This window comes from Manis pentadactyla, chromosome 17 (genome assembly GCF_030020395.1).
Source record: "Manis pentadactyla isolate mManPen7 chromosome 17, mManPen7.hap1, whole genome shotgun sequence".
Lineage (NCBI taxonomy): Eukaryota > Metazoa > Chordata > Mammalia > Pholidota > Manidae > Manis > Manis pentadactyla.
The window spans coordinates 48500463-48523141 of record NC_080035.1 but is presented as its reverse complement, the minus strand read 5'-3'; the positions used below and the strand labels follow the sequence as shown (position 1 = coordinate 48523141).

The window sequence follows — 22679 nt, the reverse complement described above, 5'->3', positions numbered from 1 at the left end:
TTGCTTTTGAAGCAGCAGCATGTCTGAGTTGACATTTATCATGAAGTCAATGTTAAGTATTTCCAAATTTCCTGAATGATCTGGAGCAAAGTCAAAGTAGGGGCCAATGAGAACTTTGGGGCCAGCAAAGAAGGTAAGGATACAGATAATTCATCACACTTAGGTTTGGAAATGGTGACACAAGGGATCAGGAATTCACTTTTAAAGAAACATGGCAGGAAGCTGACATTAATTTTTATTGAAAATTTTAGCAGAAATAAAATTAGATCCTCATAAGTGCATAGGTTACCAGAAACAAGAATGGAAAAGGAAAAGTGTCCTTTTGTAACAAACATGAGGAGGAGAATAAAGGGAGGAGGCAAAAGCCTACTTTTAACAGTGCCTGATGTATAAAGGAATTCTGCTTTGACTGAACATTAGTACTTTATTTGTTACCTACACAAAGAGGCAAACCATCACTTGCAATCAGTATTCAAAAATTGTTTATTTACAAAGAACAAATTAATTTGTACTCCAAAAGTCAGACAAGGTTGAGGATGAGGTATTCTACCAGGCATCTCTTTGACTATTAAATTGTAGTAATCTGCAATCCAGAGATAGATGCCATGTAATCACCAATGAATGATGGAACATTAAACTGCCTAGTATCATAAATCAGTTTTTAGGCAACAGATTTCATTCAGGTGTGTTTTTATTCTAAATTTATAGACCAAGTTTAATAGTGTGCAAAGAAAAAGACAAACCCTTTTAAACAGGGACATATTATATTTCCTTGATACAATATGAAAACAATGCTCTTACTTTATACCTCAACAATGTAATATCTCCCAAAAGTAATTAAAATTAATATTAAAATGCAAATTTATTATCTTGATTTAACATTGAGAAGTAATATGTGTGGGTATTTTAGTAACAAAAGACAGCTTAAACTTTTTAATTTATTACTTAGTATTTCTTTGTTTTCTCAGAATTGGATTACTGGCTTCAGTCCTCATTCAAGATTTTTAAAATATCACTAAAATAATAAACTTTCAAAACTGTTAGCAGTAATCCTGAATGCCAGAGTAAATGGAACAATATGAAAGTTTTGAAGGAATGTAAGTTGAAAACTTAGCATTGTATTCATATCTGGTCATAAAAGTAGATTTAAAATGTCCCAAATTTTTAGCTAAGCAAAATTCCCTAAATTGTCTATATACATATACATATATATATATATTAGAAAAGTTTATTTACATTGTATACTTTATATATACATATGAACTTTTCTAATATAATTGTGAGGGACTTGAGAAAGGCCCACAACAAAACTAAGGAGTCAAAAAATTGGAAAACAAACTAAATGAAATGGGAGCAGCTGAATATGAAATAGAAACAGTGAAAGAAACTAGAAAAATTTAGAAGAGCATCCTATAGTGCAATCTTTTTTAAACAGGGCTGCTCATTAGATTCACATATGGAGCTTTGGAGAAAAAAACAATACCTGGGTCATTTCTATTTTTATATTTTGTATCTTTGAGTTTTTACTTTTTACAGGGAGGTACATACAATAAAATGCATGAATCTTAGTATACAGCCTGATGCATTTTGCAATGTATACACACTCATGTAACCATTGCTCAGAACAAATTATCAAACATTCTCACTAGTATTTTTCTCCTATTTGTATTTTTTAAAAACTTCCAAGGTAATTTTAATGTGCAGCTAGATTCTAAATAGAAATTTTAGGTGTTTCTTATAAGCAGCAATTTAGGAGATATAGAATTATATTTAGTTCTCTGTGGACCAATCATAATGCATGGTATTAAAATGAATAATACACAATTGCAAGTAAAAAATGTATATCAGTTTTCATGATGAGTAGTCAAACCAGGAAAAAGATAATTTAATTGCAAATTATAATGCAAATATGATTTACCCAATAATATAAACATAACTACATAATCTTAGGGGTGAGGTGATTGATAGAGTAGATGAATATGTGTGCACACGTTTTTATTGTTCACAGCAATAATTCAGCCAACACTTTGAATTTATTAAATGAGGAATAAACATTTAAAGAATTAAAAGTTTAGAGTTATAAGGATATTTACTAAAGGAACTAGAAATAATAGCAAAACCAAACAGAATACAAAGGGAGAGGAATTTAATAAAAAAGAATAGCATGAAACTTGTCATCAATGATATAAAATTTCAAAAATAGTATTTATAAGACATGAATGCATAAATGAGGAAGGGGGGAAAAATCCCAAGCTATGTTATAAAGCAATAAACAACTGGGGGCTTGAAATAATCCTCTAACATTTAATAAGCAGATAAGAAAAAAATACAAAAGATAATTGTAGCAGCACTTCTAATACTAGTCAAGGTGGAATAATAGAGACAAGCTATATCTTCTGACTGAAACATTTCAAAACTGTAACAAAGCACAGATGGAATGGTTTCATGATTGGAATATCAGGCAATGCAAGATTGTGATGCTGAGAAGGGGAACTACAAAAGACAAGCTGTAAGATTGGCATGGTTTACTCCCTGAAAAGAGTAAGCCTGGCCTCACACTGTTAAGGAGAGGGAATCTGGCTTCTCTCTGAGTTGAGAGATGGGGGTCTTGGGGAGACCAAAGGGACCAGAGTTTGTAGAACAGTTGCCATGGAGGACAGATCTGCCTGGAGAAGCATCTCTGGTCAGCTACAAGTATTCCCTCTGAGTCATCAGCTGAGTTGCATGTGATGAAACTCCCCAGGGCTCACGTACAAAAAACCTGAGAGTTCATATAGGCCCAGGACTAGTTTTGCTCTCACTAGGCAGAGTGAAAAAACTCTCCAATCTATAGGATAGAATGAACACTCAGATTGTGGGTTAAATTAGACCCAGGCTAAAAGCTGTTCTTATTCTGCCTAACAAGGCTTAAAAGCAGGCTTTGAAAGGATCAAACTGTTATCAACTAATTTAGATGTGTCTCAAAAAATATTAAGGAATATTTAAAGGGAAACAGCAAATATATATATACACGTATACAAAATATATATATATGTATATATGTATCTGAATTATTTACCTATTTATATCTAAATTATCTGAGTTATTCAGATATATATGTGAATTATCTATATGAATTACATATCACATTTCAGGCTATAAAAATTCATGATATAAGAAGAAAAAATCATGGCTCTGACAAACAAAACATTTAGCATTATAGAAGAAAATATTAGTAAATTTTGAATGCATAGCAGTAGAAACTATTCAAAATTAAATGCAGAAAAAATGATAGAAACCAAATTCCAGGAAAAATAATGATCTATGGAATAAATTCAAGTGGCTTAATATATATATGTAATTCAATCCTCTGAAGGGGAGGAGGGGGGAAGAAAAACATATTTGAAAAATAATGACCAACACTTTTGCCAACCTCTGCTCTACAGATTTATATTCAGAGGAGAATTATGTAACAGCAGTTGGCACTTAAGAAGTGCTTCAACTGTGCCAAAACTCTGCTCCACACTAGAAATTAATCACACGTAATAATTATTCTCCATTAAATATGCACTGTTATATTTTTCCCATTTATAGATGAAGATGTTATAGCTCTGAGATGGTAAGAGACATGCTTGAGATCACAATGGATTCGTATGGGGAAGAGGCAAAATTTAAAAAAAAAGGAAAAAGTTGGTTTGACCTCAAATCCCAGAATTACAACCATTAGGCTGAGCAGCTTCATATTTTAATGAAAATTAATTTAAAACTAACATAATACAGTGCATGGGAACATTATATTTGTATTTAGCGTGTGAAATTGAAAGCCAGGCATTTAAATATTGAATGGAGGTTACAGATGAGGTGACTTAGCCTTGATCTTATCCCTTCTGCGGAGCGTCTCTGTTACACAGACCACAACCCCACAGTGGGATATTTAACCACCTTCTAAACCACAAACCTTCCACTTACCTTCGTTTTCATCCTTTACCTTCTTCATCCTTAGAGCTGCCAAAGGAACAGATAAAATGAAAAAGGGAAGCCTAAATTGTTTGAACATTTATTTTTTAAATATTTACTTAAAAAATAAAGAGGGAGAAAGGAGAGGGCAAGTTCTATAAATAGCATGGAGATTGGAGAAAATTTTCAGGCAAACTTTAGGAAGAAAGTGTAAACTTTTGGGGGCAGCTGCTGGGTGAGGAAAGTTTAGAGAAACTGTTATTAAACTGTGTAACTTCTCAGTGCCCTCAAAATGTATTTTTGGTAAAATAATCTACATATTTCAAAACTGTGGGTGTTGGATTCATATGAATGTTACAATATTTGAGGTAGAATCTAACATCGGGTAAAGTCAGGTTGGTTTTCTCCGGGTTAGTCATATTCGTGGCGTACATCCCATGCTCTCTGTTACGCTTTGGCCTCCTTTGATTATTTACCATGGAGGACACATCCAACGCTGGTAGCCTTCTTGAAAGAAAACATGAGAGTTTGTTTTAATGCTTATCTTACCTCTTACCATGTCAGCCTTTTATTTCTCACATCGTGCTGGTTTCCCCACGTGTGGAAACTTCCACAAAGCTCTTTTGACTTTTTTCCCAAGGAAAGAATCCCTTTTCGACTTCTTTAGAGACTCTTCATATGCACAAGCCCCGCAGCCTGGTATTTCCCGTTGAATATGGACTCATTCCTAGTGACAATTCTATGGCTAAGCTGCCAGCATGCGTCTATGTGCAAGGATGATACACAGTGTAGGCCTGTTCACTAATAGCCAGACTTCACATTTTTTTTTCTCAAATTGAGTTATAAGCTAAACACATTATTAGTTTGTGGGGAAAAAAGAGCTTCCATTTTTCAGTTTTTAATAATCAACTTAAATTTTTGTTCTGTTCTTTTGACCCTAATGATAATAACAACCATAGAGTAGTGACTATTTTTCAGCTAATGGGCACAGAAATCACCTGTAGACCTTGCTAACATGCAGATTCTAATTCTGTAGGTCTGGGTTGGAGCCTGATATTCTGTATTTCTATCAAGCTTTCAAGTGATATCAGTGGGGATGGTCTGTAGATAACGTTTTAGTGGCAAGAAACTAGAAAGTAGTGGAAAAATGAAGGAGAAACCTGAGTCCCAATATGTCCACACAGAGCAAAGTCATGTCACTGTTCTGGACGATTCACCTGAGAATTGTCAAGTGAAAAAAAAATAAATTTATGTATCTTTAAACCACCATTTTTCTCTATTCTTATTGTAGCTACTAGTGTTTACCTTAACCAGTACTCATGACTTCTATTTTCATTTCTTCAAGATCTGAGATGGAGGCTGAGCACTAACCATTGTGTCCATGTTCTATTTTGGCAGCAGGAGACACGGAAGGCAGGTGAGTGTCTTCTGTTTCCAAGGAGGCTTCCTGTGAGTACCACACAATACTTCTGTTTTTATCTTACTGTCCAGAGCTTACTCATATGCACCTCCTTATTTGAGAAAGAGGCTGAGAAATCTAGTTTTTATTCTGATCAACTATAACTTTATTATAAATAAGGTGATCACAGAATTTACTGTACAACCAGCATATATTGATAGTGAAACTGCGTGCTCTTAAGAATTATCCTGGAACAAGAGATTAACCCAACTCTGCCTGGGCAAACAGGAAAATATGCACATCCTTCTTATAAAATAGAAAAGAAAGAATGTTAGAATAGAAAACTAATAGGTGTTCTCATATAGTGCTCCCCAAGAATCATTTGGAGGGAAACTGAAAGGAATGAGATGTGACATACAAATCACACAACTTAATGCAGCTTTCTGTAAAATGCTGACTTTACTCCTAGAGGGTTTCATTATACATTTTATTTTTAAAGTCTCTTTTTGAGTGCAAAGCTTCTTCTGCGTGATCAAAGATTAAGCATATAGTAGGACACACCCTCAGAGAAACTATACTTTTTATAACCGAGAAATGTGTTACGGACAGCTGAGACTATTTCCAGGAAGTGCTACTTATTCATGGTTAGAGTGCATTACTGAGAGGCTGCTAGAATGGCAAATATCACAGTCTGATAGATGATAGAGGCTGGTGGTGTGCGCCAAGTCCAGCCTATGAGATCATTTGAATCCTTTAAAGAAATAGTCCTATTATGACTGAGTTGAAATGTCCAAATATTCATGACAGACAAGATCAAAGGAGCTATAAAGCAGTAAAACACGAATAGCTATCAGAAAGCTTAGATGGCTGTATAATCCATGTGGCTAAGGATTTGGGTGCAGGGGCCTCTGGCCAAGGGTTCTGACTCACAGCGAAGTTCTCTTGATTCATTTTCAGGCTGGGCTTATAAAAGTGAAAACTTTTATTCTGAACTTCACCTGACACAATCTGACCCTTCTCCAATTTTTTTATCCAGTCATTTAAACTAGTCACATATGGAGAAGAAAGGCTAGCTCTCACTCCTTAGAGGAGGGAGCACAGAGCTTGGAAGAGGGCCTGGGGCTGGGACAGGCTGACAGGCAGAGTGGGAGAGGAACACACACAACAGCTAAAAAGCCTTAAAGGCTTGCTAGCTGGCTTTGGGGAACTTTTATGGCTTCTCTTACTTAAACTTCCTAATATGACTGAAACGTAAAAGAAACTGAGTAAACCAAAAAGCTTTACATTGTAATTTCCCCAAAGCAAAGGCAGACAAGTTAAGAAATCACCCCTGGTATCTTAGCAGGCTGAAGGCACTAAAAATATGCCGCAAATAGCAAAAGATCGTACCATGGCATTACAGAGAACTACAAAACTTATTGGGGTTTCCAACAGGATATTTAAAAGGATTATTCTTTAATGGATAAACTACTAAAATACCTTCCTTGAAGACATTTTTCTACTGTGTCACCCTTAGAAAATGTAGAACTAACAGAGGATTCTCTCTTGGTTGCCTGAGCCTCACAGCCTTTTGGGACATACTAGAGGGGAGTCCTAGGAGAAGGAGTAATTCCCATGATGGGCCTTGTCTCTAATGAACTCTTTGTATCCATAAACTTTTAATAGCCTAGAGGTTATACTAACTTTATTATGACAAGGAGGCTGTAATAGAGGCCAATATTTTTTACCAGATGGTATCTATCCAAAAATGAGTTTTAAAAATTCTGTAATCTCAAGTTAGACATGATGTAGGGAAACATGTTCAGAGGTTGTTTGGAGTAGAATCTAAGCAATACTATGAGGAAGGGGTTATCAATCAATTTCGTTACTCTCTACTGTTGGACAAGTGTTTCAGGTTTATTATAGAGCAGATCTCAACAATAAAGTTATTGATTCTCTTCCATAAATGGGCCTATTTGCATGTATTCACATGAGCTTTTATAAGAGGAACAGAATATTTGGGTACTAGAAAGGGGAGGCATAAAATATGATGCTGAAGGAAGTGTGGCTACGCACTGACCCTTTCTCCTCACTCCAAGCTGGTTGTAGAGACAATTGCCTCAGGAGGGATGGAAGAACAAAAACAAAAAAGTGGGTAGAGGCATAATAGACAATTTTGAAGTGGAGAAAGATTAAAGGAAAAAGAATAAAACAGAATATTCTGGGCCAAAGATTTAGGACATTCTCTAAAGATAATTAAATTTTGCCAAATTACAAAGCAAACAGAACTCACTAATGGGGTGCTATACTAATTACCAACCTGAAGTTCATCTCACTAATGGAGTGCTATACTAATTTGAAACGGCAAAAACAAAGGAATAATTGATGTTTCCCAATGAATAGCAAGGCTGGTTTTGAAAGCATGGAATAATCAGTTTAATCTTACTAGAAAAGAAATGGTCCTATGACTGATCTGGATTCAATTTATCTGGTCCCAGATAGCCTAAGAAGTCAAACCTAAATCTGAGACCCTTTTCTGTAGTATCAGTTTACCTACATGCTACTTGGAAGTTACTGGAATTAGGATATATGGACACCTTGTCCTTAGAACACTATAGGCAGAAAACAGGCAAACTGTCTTGTTAATCATTTCCCCTTATCTCAGGCTTAATTATTCAGAATAAAATGTCACAGCAATTGCTCATTTGTTTAGGGACATAGGGAATGTTCATCACATTTTTACACATTTCTAATGTCACTAGAAATCATGTCATTGACATTTCAACCTGTTCCTTTGAATTTGAAAAGGAAAGAAGAGAAGCAACAATGACAAAAAAGAAACATGATCTCAGCTGCCCACTGATCTCCTCTTGCAGGTGGATGTGTAAAGGAAGTGAGGTGAGTCATTAATGACATTGCAGAAGAAAATTCTAGGAATTCACCCAGTGGAGAGTGAGCATTGAACAAGTTCTAGAGCTCTTGGCTAGGAGAATGCTTAGGGACATTTCATGGTTTAGAACTTAGAGATTTTACTAAATATATTAAGGTAATGTTAATATACCTTGTGAGATAGAAATCACTATCCATGATGTGCTATTTTCAGTTACCATTTTCATCATATTTACTCAAGAATTATCAGGAATTCTTCTCATGTAGATATTAATGCATTATTATTTCAACATTTTATTCATTTCCCTATGTAAAATAAATCACAGAGAAAATAAATTACATGTGTATTTGTGTGTGAATAGTTTTATAAATATAAACATACATGCTAAATTCCACCTGTCTAGCGCTAAAAAAGACAATACTCTAACTTCTTTAAAAACAGTGTACTTGTGGCTCCTCTTATACACAACTTTCATTTCCAGGGCATTTTATTATATGCATGCTTTACCATTTAACATTATAATTGAAAATATACAATAGAGAAATATACTTTCTCTACACAGTGACACTGCAGAACAGTATTTCAAAGTACTAGGGAAATGGCACCTTTGTAGGATAAAAGACCTTAAAGTTAGAAGTCTCCGTGTTTTATATTTATGTGCTTGTGACAGAAATGTAGTTTTCACATCTCTTGCCAAATTACCCTATTTCATTTTAAACTCTTGGATAATGAGTACAGCAAAGCAAGTAAAATCTGACAGTTTCAAAGCTCTGAACTAGATTACTAAGAATGATTCTTAAAAAAAAAGAAGAGCCAGGGAAATAAATAAATGAAGAAAAATCTGGATATACAGTGTGAACTGCTATCTTCAAGAACTACTGTTCAGGCTGAAAAACATGTACATCGGTGTGTGCTGACATGGGGCTGTGCCCACCTGCTCCTAATTGTCTAGGATCCTCTTCCATCCATTTCTCATGTGTCTTCCAGAAACCAACGTGAAAAGATGTCTTTCAGCTTCAATAATTGAGCAGTTTTCTACAACTACTAATATTCTGCATTAAAAACTCAAACAGTCTTTTTGTCAGAAAGAGAACAGAAATGTGACCTCTGAATAGCACAACTTGTAGAGACCTCAGGAATCGCACAGATCCTTTCTCATCCAGTGGAGAAAAATCTGTGGGCTTCTGTACTTCATTTCCATTCAAAAAAGATTACAAATAAGGTATAAAACTCAAGAGCTTTTCTAGAGGCATGGAGAGAGGATTATGTAAGGTAGAGTATCAAACACCAGCAGCTGCACTAATTGTAAAAATCATGAATCATTTTAATAGAATTTCCTTCCAGTTTGAATTGTTTCATACACATATAAATGTCAACTTTAGGAAATGTTGAGACAATGGAAAATCAATGCGTGACAACAACAACAACAAAAAGATTTATGTAGTTATCAGATAACTACATGACTTTTTGTCATGTTCTGTAGCCAGTGAGGTGGAATTGGGAACAACACAGATCTTGAAAGAAACCCCTTATCCCTTCTGCTAAAGGATGAAGTATAATTAACTATACTAGCCTAAGTATCTGGCTAAAAATACAGGGTAAGGAAGTTTCATTGATCTAATTCCTAACAAGTAGAAATTTGGTAGCATCTTTATCTTAACAAAAATGTTTAATTTTGTTTGTATTCTTTGCTTGCATTTATTGGTTAGTTTTATTTAATATTGAAAAGGCTGTTAAAGGTGTTTTTTAGTCACACAGATCAGAACCAGTTGCAAAGTACATGTAAGGTGATCTTGAAGTAACAAAGATGCTAAGTTAGTATATCTGTGAATAAGCAATTTAATAATTTGTCTGTACCAGCCTCAGGCTCTCTCCCAAGTTGTGTGCTACCTCCTCTAAGGAGTTTGTTCTTTATGCAAAAATTAAAAAATATAATACAAATAATATTCCATTCTGGTTCTTCTTATCCTAAAATATTATCTTACTCTTGATCACTAACTTTCTCACTAAAGATTTAAAGAAATTGTAATTATTTTAATTGCCACCTAATCACCCTTCTAATCCTTAACGCTCTTGCTTTTTTAAAAAGTTTCAAATACAATACGACTCTCTCATTCCCACCCCCACTGTAAAAGCAATTTTATAATCACACAGACCTGACCTGTGTGATTTTTGCTCTTCCTCTTCAAGAGACTGTTTGGCCTTCACAAATTTCCTTAATTGTCTAAGTCTTGATTTTCTCATCTATAAATGGTCATAATATCACTTTCTTAAAATAGAGGTTATTGAGCTAAGTATACACATAGTTAGTTATGCAGTACAATTTTGGCAAGGGTTGAGTGTTCAATCCAAGTTATTATTTAAATAATTATAAATAGTAATGTTATTATACATACTGTTAAGTAACAATAAGTTAGATACAATTGAAAGTGATTCTGAACACACAAGCTTCTTTCCGCTGTTCCTCTTAATTCTCCAGGGCTCTTCTAGACACTTTGAGGTTCACTTGATTATACCCTCCTGGATTTGTTTGTGGCCTACTAATGTTAACATCAGTTCTCCTCATTTACTAAGGCCTTGTGAGGTAAATGGAAGCTTGCACCCGAATTTCCTGCCCTATTTGTTTATCAATAGGCCATGCAGTGCTGCAGCTGGGACAAGGGGTGGAGAAAAAACAACCATTGTCTCCTCCCCTCAGTTCCAGGTCTGTAATTGGTCTGGAATTTGCCAGTCATCAAGGACCCGCCTATGGAGTTTCTCCCAAAGGGGCCCAAGGGGAAAGCGGGTGGGCACCATGGCCATAGGGGATGATCAGAGCAAGCGCTGTCTAGAGAACCCAAGTGAGCTGTGAGCAAAAATAAAACTTTTCTCTCAACCTGCCGTTTCCCTTGTCTTACTTTGGTTTCCCGGGATTCACTGAAACTTGCCCTGAGTGGGAACCCCCTGGGGCTACAGCCTTTTCTACAAGACATCTCTCCAAACTCTTTCCAGAATCCCTAAAATCTGCAGAAGGCACAAGCTAACCCATTCTTAACCCTAGATTCCTCTTTAAAATAATGTGCCAAGTAATTGTTAGGGAGGAAGAAATTTCCTCTAACCCTCAAGGTTTATCCTGCTGGTCTAAGAATCAAATTGACACGAAACAGATCAGCAGGATGGAAACCAAAGTTTACTTATGTACAGGGCAGCTGCAGACATGAGTTCCCAAGACACTTGGGAAGAATGAGATCTATATGTCATCCTGAATCAAGAAGAAGGGGTAGATGTCTGAGACTCCAAAGGAAAAGAGAAGTAATTCGTAGGAATATGAAAAGAGTAAATGTCTGGTAAACAAAATACTTAATGGGCCACACAAGTAATGATGGGGCACAGAGAGAAATTTTAGCAGATTTTGTCATATCCTTCCTATCACCCCTAGTTTGCATTATGGCATAGCTGTCTGTGGTGATAGCTCTCCTCCTAGAGCAGTTCCTCCATCTAAATTCTTTTTATGCAGTTTGGGGTGAGGGTGTCTATGTTCCCGAGTCTTTTGGGCCTTGGTGGTTATCAGTTCAGAATATTCCTCATATCAAAGTGGTACATTTTGGGGCAGCCTGCCATTGGTCCCTACATAATCAACCCCAATCAACCTGAACAACTCATCAGCAAGGCCTTACATTAAAACAGATTTTATATATATCTTATACTACACTATGATGATATTCCCCATTAGCCAATTTTCTCATCCATTTCCTTCTCTTAAACAGGTTTGAACTTATCTTGATCTCTCCTTCTTCTCCTACCTGTATATCCTCCTTTACTCACTCCCTTCTCATGGATTAATCCCCTTGACTCATGATGCTAATAATGTTTCTAGTAGAACATTCTATTTTCTCATGTATTTTCCATTTATTTCTTCTATATGTATCTTGTTCAAAACCCACAACCTTATTATTTCCAGTTAAAAAAAAATTATGTTGTTTGAGTTTCTGTAAACCAGCTTTTCTTAAATGTTTTTCAAACATTTTAACCACTCTCAAATATTTCTCAAGCAACTTTACAGTAGATTCGTGGTCTTGCTTGTCTTGTTGGTTTGCTTTAAACATCATTTTCAATATTTTGTTTGAGTTTTGAACACAGCTGGAAAACATATCTCTAGCCAACCTTTATTTTTTATTCATTACAGGAGTCAATTAAGCTTTGCACTACACTTCTACCCGATTCAAACATTCTTTGACCAGATGATCTTGTTATCTACTATGGAGAAGGAATTGAAGCTATCTGTCATGAATTCCCTTAACTACTTCCTCCACCAATAAATTTCCTCTCTCCTCTTTCCCTTCAGTTTAAGTGGAATTGATGTATGTCTTCTAAACCACACTTAATTGTTTTACCTCTGCTCTTGTCTGAGTGGGCCTAGCACCATCAGCTCTCTTTAGTGGCATCAACGTTTTTCTCCTGAATCTTTGTCATAAATATATAATAATACTTAAGTCTTTGCTATCTAAAAAACTAAGCTAACAAAACCATCAAACTCTCTATTGAGAGTTAAATTCCAACAATGATGCATCTGTCTTTTAACTTTACAAGTCAAGTTTCTTGAAATAATGCTTTATGCTCACCAACTTTACTTTCTCACTTTTTGCATATCCATCCATCTGGCTTCAGCATTTATTTCACTCTGAAACTGCTCTTATATAGGCCAACAGGCCAGATGGTACTGAAAACATATACTATAAAGCTGGTAATGCTGAGAAAAATCTAACTGAGATTTTTTACATTTTTAAGAGAGGTGTTAAGACTATCAGAATCAAAAACATTATAAAAGATCACTTTCTATTTCAAAGGCAATACTGGAAAAATTCAAAGTTTCCAATGTGGATCAATCTCATGTATTCAATATCTACTCCATACTATGTTTAGGATTTTGGGTTTTTTAATTTTTGTACATCTGGCTGCATGGTTGAAAATTTGTTTACTTTATCTTATTTCAATGAAAGACAGGTAGAGACAGAATTAAAATACAGCATCAGTTAAAATAATTATCAAAGTTATACATGGCCATAATTCCCCGATCTGAAGTTTTAAGAGTGTTATGATAAATGATCTTGCAATGCAAGGAGTGACGGTGATTCTAGGAAAGCTATGCCGATCTCACTCCAAAGAGCACTTAATTGATGCAGATCTGGCTTTGTTGATGGGATACAGACATATGTTTTTATAAAACTCTTTTCATATGTAAATTTGAAAAATATTTTAAGGCTACTTATAAGTATGTACACACTCATATATTTCTAGGCAGAATAAATTGGTGCTGCATTTCTTGAAGGAAATTTTTCAATAAATATCAAACATCTCACTAAATAGCTTTGGTTTTAATAGAACAATAATATTTTGGTAAGGTATTTGTTTATAATAGTGAAAATTGAAAACAGCCTAGAATCCATCTGTAGGTGGTGTCCTAAGTAAATGTGCATACATAAAATAGCATAACTGGAGGCTATTAAAATACCAATATATATACTACTTAGAAAATATGTCACCTAAAGATTTAAGTGACATGTTGACATGAAACAGTATACATCACAGGATTCCAATTTTGTAAATCATATTTACATTACACCTGAATCTATACTGAAAAAGGAGTCTGGAAGAATTTATAGTTATTGATCCTGCTTAATTTTTGGTGGTGGAATTATGAATAATTTTTGCTTTTTGTGTAGCTAAGTAGTCTAATTCTTAAATAAAACACAATATATTGATATAGGAAAATTATAGGAGACAATACTAGAATTGTTACTTCCTTTCAATCTCCTGATCATACATAAGCAAATGACTGGAGAAATTAATCTAATAAAGAGATGGATTCTACATAGGACCATGTCTCAGAGGAGAATCTATCAAACTAATACATTTCACAGGTGGTGATACATAAATTATGCTAGAAGCTACAACAGATTTCCAGTCCAGATGTGATTCAAACATTGTAATTAGCAACATGGCTTAAAAGTCATTGGATCAATATTTCCAGTAATTAGGGCTGATATCTATGTCTATCTGTGTTGGAGTTACTCAAAGAATGGACATACCATCCAAATGGGGCCTTTCCAAGATCTTCAAACTACTCTGTTATGTGAGAATTTCCCAGAGATACATAAAAGAAATGACTTTCCCTGAAATTGTGAGGCAACCAACAGGCTAAATAACCACTAGGACAAGTCCAGTTTGGCGAACAAATGAGTTTTATTAAGGGGTCATTTAACAAAGCTGTGGATGGCATTAGGTTGGCTACTGTACCGAAATTGCCACCCCCCACCCATTAGGTTGGAATTTTTCAGGGAACAGTAAAGGGTGCTTGCAGGGTAAATGAATTTTTCACCCAGAATTTCCTGCTTGCCTTTGTCCCTTTACATACCAATGGATGTTTACCATAGCACAGACTCCAGTGGATCTGGGGCAAGGGTGGAGAGAAAACAGCCATTCTCTTCTCCCTTCTGTTCCTGGTACCTAATTGGTCTGGTGCCTGTCAGTCACTACAGACCCGCCCATGGAGTTCCTGTGGGAAGGGGTGGGCATGGGGAGCAGATCTGTCTTGCCACAACCAAAGGGAACAGTTGGTGAGGAGCCTGGCTAGCCAACCCAAGCAAGCTGTACAAAACAGCCTTTCTCCCAGCCTGCCCTTTCCCTGACTTACTTCCCTGGATTCACAGGGAACTTCTGGGAGGCGAACCCCCTTACTCCAGAGCTACAGTCCTACATGCAGGAAAGCATGTTCCTCCCTCTTGAGTTTCAGCAGACTTGGTAAACGTTCTTGCAGTCCTTGGGTCTCACACTAGCATTATGAGGGATGCAGGGTAGTCCCCTCCCTTCCCTCAGAATGCAGCCCGTCCCCTCCCTTCCCTCAGAATGCAGCCCGGAAGCTCCTTTTAAAATGGATGTTTTTATCTAAATGACTTTACTTTGGTCAGGTTTTAGAGGACCATCTATTGCGTGTGTATGTATATATGTACATAGAGCCCCAGTATTCTCAAGCTTTAACTTTAGACAAAAGGACTCTTATTGAATCCTATGCGTTGAACACTCAACTTTATCCACTCATGTTTACTCAGGTTCAGAATGAATTACTTGCTATTTTTTAACTTCATCTTTGATAGTAAAGTTTATAACCATAGTGTGTGTATGAGCTTGCATTTACATGGTTCTTTAAACCTTAATTCATAACAAATTACATTTCAGTACACATATCCATTTAAAGTTAATTCAGACATGTGAACTATTATTTCTTGTGATCTGGGCATATTTTTCTGTTCTTATTTAAAGGTTTGATATTTGTTGTTGTTAATACATCATACACATTCTCATAAATTTTATCTAGATATAAGTTAAGCAATATGCAATTGTCATACTAAAAGAGTATCTATTTCCAGGGTTCATGTAAAATCAAATTTCATTATACTAGAATTAAATGAAACTTCTTGGAGATAGATGTTTGTTTTACAATAAATAAAAAGACATTATCATGTGCACAATTTTCCATATACTTCCTCTTATTACCTAATGAGTTAGAATACCATCTTAAATAGAACTGATACAAAAATGTTTCTTTTAATTCTTCAACCACAATTTATTTTTAGCTTCAGAAATTTCCACCTATTTTGTCTTTATGCCTACAGAAGTTGCTTCCTTTTACATAGCTGCTTTCTTTTATGTTTACATCCTGTAATATTTGTTGCTTTAATTTTGTCATGATGAAAGCAAAGGAAAGAAAGCCTTTGTTTAAGTGTATAATTCTCCCAGAATAACAAACTTCCCTCAAGATCTGTTAATACATGACCTGCATAAACACAATGTCTTGCATTTTTATCTCCAATATATCACGTAACTCAATGAAGCTACTTCTGGTGTCTATTATTAAAATATAAATATTTCCATAATACAAAATTGGTAAGACACACTTTAGATAGGCTCAAAGTAAGGAAAATTCTGTTGAGGGCATATCTTCTCCATAAATTAGAAGGATAGTTTGGTTAATTTAGTCAATTTCATAAACATAGACTCATTTTTATATGTTGAAAATAAGGCACTATATCTAGTTGCTTCGTATTTAGTCATTTTAACCCATTAGTTGTCTTGATACTTAACTAGATGTAACAATAGTTAAATGTAAATGCTTGGAATAGCAGTCAAGATCTTTCTCAAATTTGAACTAATATTTTGATGCTGAGATATTTATGATTTAAGCAAAGAAGTTTCAGAAATGTAATGAAAGCATATATATTTCTAATGTTTCTAAAACTTTGTTATAGCTATGATTCTGATAGATACATCTGTGGTGTTTATCCTTTGTCATGGAATTCTTTAGAATAGTACCCAAAAAAGTACCAGGTTATTACAAATTTTGTTTTAAGAATTCAGGCTTCTAAGCTAAAATTGAAGAAAACAATTGGGTTGAATTAAAGTCAGAAAAGCTTGTATAACACTTTTCTACTTTTTTATACTGCATTTTCTTTGGAATATATATATTTTAAAGTACCATAGAATTATAAATTAAAATGATATTACCAACTTATTTTGTCATCTTGATAAATTGTTTTCTATAATATTAATGCTAAATCTATGATATTGGCAGAAATTCAAGTTCTGTGCAGATGAAGAAATTATCAATCTTTAAGCAGGAAAATACACCTAACAGTTAGGAGAAACCAATCTTCTTTAGCGAAAATACTTAGTCTTCTCAAGACACCAATGACCATGCATTAAAAGAAAATGAGTAACACAGTGCTATCAAGTTTGCCAAACAATTCAAGATCCTTGTTACTTTTACATTTGACCCTCTAGTTTAAACTCAAGGATGACACTCAATTTTGAAAGATCTGAGAAGATAGATTCATGGAACAGAGCAAATACACATTTAAATACTCTGCCAATTTAGAAGTGAAAGAAAACTAATTGAAATGATCCAACACTTTACAATAAAGTTCAGTGTCTTCAATGGAAAGACTGGCAAACTGTTGTGTTAACAACTTGTCTTGTTTCTAAAATTAATTGCCTTCAGCTGTATTAACAATAGAGCATGATCAAGTAACACGAAAGCTTTCAACAGATCAATAATCAAAGCATCCTAATTTATCCTCTGTTCACCACCATCACCACAAGATTAATAAGTTTCTAAAGGGTCAACTGAATCAAGTCTTTAGCCTAAAATTGCTGCTAAAATATCATACGAATACAAAGCACAAAACAGCTTTTCAGAGTTGCTAAACCAGACAGACAAAACTTACAGTGATATCAGCAGTAGGGAGAACGGGTATTTGAAAATGCTAACACATTTCTTATGCATCTGCTATAAAATGCTGTGATCCATATAGGAAAAACTACCTTTTGTATATGCCAGACTTGGGAGGAAAAACAGAGAAAAATGAATGACTTGATGATGGCCAAAAGATTTTGTTGTACAAGGAGCCGTACTGGTTTACCTCCATTTTTGTCTCTTATATAGTTCTGTTTCTGTGTTAATAAGGATCAGAGCTATATATAAGGTTTGATGATGCAAATGCTATCTTAGGAAAACAATTCAATTAAATACATATTGAGCCTACTCCACCAAGCTCTTGTTATAAGCAGACAAATACATATATATACATATATGTTCATGAAAAGCTGTGCAAATAAAACACTTCCTAGTAAATTATAGCTTAGGTATATCAGCTTAAAAAATAACGCTGCACTAGAGGTCAGGAGAGTTTATTCTGGTCCCATATTTGCCTTAAAAAGAGTTGTCTGATCTTGCATTTACGCCACCAGATATTTGCAGGGGAAAATAAACAACTAGTTTAATCTTGGCCCTCTTTTGAACATGTTGGAACAGTGATCTGCTTGTCGCTGGCTTGCTTTCCTTCCTGTTCGCTTGCCAGATTCTGGGTAAAATCATGTAATTTAAGACTTATGAATAACCATAAGAGATATATTGCACAAATAGCTTACCCAAGATCAGAGAGTTCTTTTTTGCATGTTAATTTATTAGAAATATTTGACATGTTCAATTGGCTCTTAATCTTAGACCAAAATATTTTTAATTGGGAGAACTCAGAAAAAATCCTGGTAAAAAAAAGAATAGTACCAATTATTCTTTGTTTTTTTGTTCAAATGTGAAAATATTACAACCCAGTCATACAGCTACTGTCTTTTGTCAGTGAATTTCAGAGTGTCTTTCTTTGATAAATATTTGTACGAGAAAAATGCCATCCTAGTTGCTCTTATTTCAAGCATTGTTTTAAATACCTGCAGCATACTGAAAGGTTAAAAAGATTATATTTTAGTTATTCATTCACTGAATATTTTGATTAAAATTTATGATTTCAAGTAATCTTCAACTAAAATATACAATGTTGTTTTAAAATATCTAATACCACATTGGGTTTTTAAGGTGAGTTATATATAGATTTTCTAAATTTTTAAAATACAATTGAGAATGGGCATTTGAAGAAAATGATAAAATATCAAGCAGAAATTATTTTTGTTTTGTTCAAAAGCTACATAGATACAATTTTGTAATTCATTACATTTAGTCTGGGTGTGTGTGTATACATATGTGTATATATGTGTTTGTGTGTATGTATATAAATGTAAATTTTGATAGTTACAGCTTCTATTGCAATTGCTTATTAAAATGTAATTGTAAATTATGTCCATGCTTCAAAATCAATTTAAAGTACTCTTCTTTTTCTCCATTCAGTTTTAAATTTATTAAAGGCCTTTTAAAAAAATCATGATACTGTGCCTCATCAAAATTTTTCTTCAATATTAACTTTATTGTAGCATTCAGAGTAATGTTTGATATTTAACCTTTGACAGAATGAACTTCTGATGGCTTCAGTCTGATTTCATAAATTGGGTATGCACCTTATATCAGGTATTAAGTATGTTCTTATTTAAAATATGGTATAACAGAGTGAAAAAGCTTAGCATCTCTGCCTTCCTATTGTCTCTGTCTCCTTTGCTCTGCCTTGATCTTTTAGTCAAAAAGCATCTGCTCAGCCCTGCAGCCCTGTATACAGACTTGTTAATCATCAAAAGACATTTTGCTCATAACTTAATATGGTGCCACCAGGTCCTTACCCAAAATTGCCTCCCCAAAAGAGGTAAAAAAGTATGTACAAAAAAGATGATTAGATTGTCAGATTGTCAAGGACTTATAGGACACCATGGCCAGACCCATGTCAGTAAAATGATTGGAGTCAACTGACCAAGAACAAGAAGTTTCGCAGAACCTCCTCAGACCCTTGCTGACGTCCAGATGGCTGAGGTTGATCATTACCTCTTGACCTTAACTTCCTCTTGTTCCCCTCTTCTCTAATATAAAAGAAGTTTGAAATCAACCCTTATTTAAGATGGTTCTTTAGGATATTAGTCTGCCATCTTCTTGGTCTGTTGACTTTCTTAATAGTCACTCTCCTTGCCCCAACACCTTGTCTCTCGACTTATGGATGTGTTGTGGGGCGAGAGGCAAGAGCTTGGACTCAGTAACAATGGCATTGGTATAAAACTGGAATAATTCTATTACTTATGGAGGTTTACTGGTAACATAGCTATCACATTGACTGTTTTTCATGGTGCATGAGTGAAAATTTGTTGTTCACAGTGATGTGTAAACACTGCAGTTTCACTTGCTAAATCCTTATATTTGGACACATTGCCCATCAACTAGCTTTATTAGTTCTTCTTCAGCAGGTTTAACTCTTAGACTTCTCCTACTCAACTGTGTCATCATCATGGACGGTAAACGTGGACCAGCATTCTGTGTGGCTATATTATCAGTATCAGCTCTCTTGAACAAAAGAAATTCAACTCAGTCTGCCATTAAATGTATTTGTTTATTTGTTTGTTTATTGCACCCAAATGTTTTTTTTACTGAATACAAAACGAACACATCAAAAGCATGACCAAACAGTGAAGACAGCATTGGGGCTTTGAACCATAAATGACAAAAATAATCACTATGACAAAAACATCCATACCAGTATGTTCTACTGCAGAGCTATTCAATTTCTATGCAACACATGTATTTTGAATATAACACAGGATTTCCTATTACCCATGGTAGCCTTTGCTATTTTCTAAACTTCACTGAGGCCCATGGCCCAGCTAGCTATTTATCAAGTGCTGGGTAAGCCATGTGAGAGAGTGTACTTCATTTAATAGTTAGAATGCTCTCCTTAAAGATATTAATTCCCTTGTTCTGGAAGAGGTCAAGAGGTAAGAATGGGTTTTTAGTTGTCTTTCAGATTAAATATATGTTAGAACTCAGTTCATTACCCATGTGTCTCACACAGTACTATAGCAACAATGGTAGAAGATGAAGGTACTAAGTGCCAAAGAGGATGCCAAATCCATCCTAGATTAATGTAAGTATTAGCAATGATTTTTAACAATAACAACAAACTGGGAATAAATGCTAAGTGAACCAGATAGGTCTCAGGGACTAGCAAGTGTAATCTGAGTATTTCCCAGGGAAACCGACATTTGGTCACCCATGATATTGAAATGTTTTTGCCATAGAACCACATTTAGAATTGTCACCTGGTGACAGTTCTGTTTGTCCCTACTATTCTGGGCAAACTCCATTATTGTCTCTATAAACTTGAAGTCGGTATAAAGACTGAAGTTCTAGGATGGAGAAAAGCTGAGTCTGACATCTACAAATACTTAATGCAAGCATCTGGATGGATTGCCAATCACAGTAAAAAGCTAAATAATCTCATTTTTAATCCCTTTACATTTATGCACATTTATGTATCTATTTAATAATCTGGAATTACAATCATAAAATATTCTAATCATACAATAATGAGAAGGTTAAAAAGTACCAAACGTGTTTTAAAGAAAGAAAACACATTGGATGAAAAGAATACTTGAGTATTCAGTTGCTAGCATAATGAAGGAGGTGTGAAAATGGAAAACTATAAACAGTAACACAAAGGTCCCTTTGCTGTTGACATCTGTTACAGCCAGTTATTAATATTATAATCATTTTTCACAGTAGGAATTGTTTCAACTTCCATTTTATATTACAACAAATAATTTGGGAAGTGATTAATGAGATTTTTAATTATAGATTGAGTTTATCTTAAAACAATCTGTGCCACTACAGCTGGGAAAGATCAGGCTTTAATTACATCCAGGAAAAACTCCACAGTGAAAGCAAAACACGTCCATTTTAGGGTGCTCAGACCTTTCCCATGCCTGGTTCACCTTCACACTTGGCTGCTTAGCTCCATTTTTTGGCACACGATGCTAATGAGACTATGGTCATGTTTTCACTCCCCATATGTGCCAGTTAGCTTCACTCCTTTCCAGTGCTACAGATTGTTTTCCTAAACTTGAGCTGCCAACTCAAAGACTTCTGCACTCATTCACCAGGGAGATCTGGCCAAGAAGTATGTTAGATTCCTCACACAGTTAAAACTGCTGATTGCTTGGAGATGGGGGTAAGAAGGCTTGCTTGGAAAAATCAGTGTCATTATAGTCTCCAAAGTGGCACATTAATTCAGAGGCTTCCTCTGACTTGATTACTTTTAGTTTTATTTTCTAAAATAATTACCTAAGGAAAGCAGCAAAGAAAAAAAGAACACTTGGATTTTGAAATCTAGATTTTATTTTGATCACTTTTCCACAGTAGCTGTAGGACACTGAACTTACCCAATTAACTTACACTCATTATCCTTATCTGGAAAGTCTGAGTATTGCCTCAGATAATTGCCCATGAGGCGAGTTCTGAGGGTTCCTAATTCCATGACTCAAGATGTCAGGCATCGGAAGCATATTGGGCATGAGACTGGAGGCTGGGAAGGGAACTTGATACATCTTAAAATCTCAAACTGTGTCTCAGGCAGATGGTTACTAGTTGCAAGTTGTCAGGATCTCTTGTTGAGCAAAACTGTGCTCCCATTGACTTACAGGTGCTTCCGTTTTGTAGCAGCGGTTTTACCATTTTGTTGCTCGCAGGACATATGCAGCATCAGCCATCAGGCCAGGGGGTGAGACACATTATACTGGTCTTGATGAATTTGCTCACTAACTATCTCTCTTCTGTTTATCCCAGCAGCCTTCTGCCCTCGGCTTGGAACGAATACATGCTTCCTGTCAAGTCCTGGCGATTATTTTCCACTGTAAGTGCAGAGTCCTTCTCAGCTGTGCATCACAAAGTAACAGTCAGAAGACAAGTGACGTGACAAGACATGTCCCTCCCCAAAATGACTTATGTATTTCTACCTGAAGACATCTTGTTGAGGGAAGAGTTCGATGTGAATTCTTTCTGCTTCATATAAAAACACAAAAACAGAAACAAGAAATGTTTCTACTTAAACTAATCAAAACTGGAATAAATAAAACTAAATTTAACATCAGTGTCTATCATAAGGACTTAGTGTTGCTTTTAAACAATATAGACTAAATAGAGATTATAGCTAAAGCAATTCCTGTTGATGCATATAAATT

General features: G+C 35.1%; 1 long non-coding RNA gene across 3 annotated transcripts; it reads left to right on the top strand.

Annotated features, from left to right (window-relative positions):
* Window positions 1-98: 98 nt before the first annotated feature.
* LOC130681409 (uncharacterized) lies at window positions 99-22469 on the top strand. Of its 3 annotated transcripts, none has more exons than XR_008994541.1 (4): window positions 99-133; window positions 5282-5353; window positions 8123-8212; window positions 22288-22469. It is a non-coding gene; the product is annotated as an uncharacterized LOC130681409 (long non-coding RNA). The 3 variants fall into 3 exon arrangements; XR_008994539.1 differs by having other exon boundaries at window positions 22285-22469; XR_008994540.1 differs by lacking the exon at window positions 22288-22469 and adding an exon at window positions 9192-15030.
* Window positions 22470-22679: the final 210 nt, after the last annotated feature.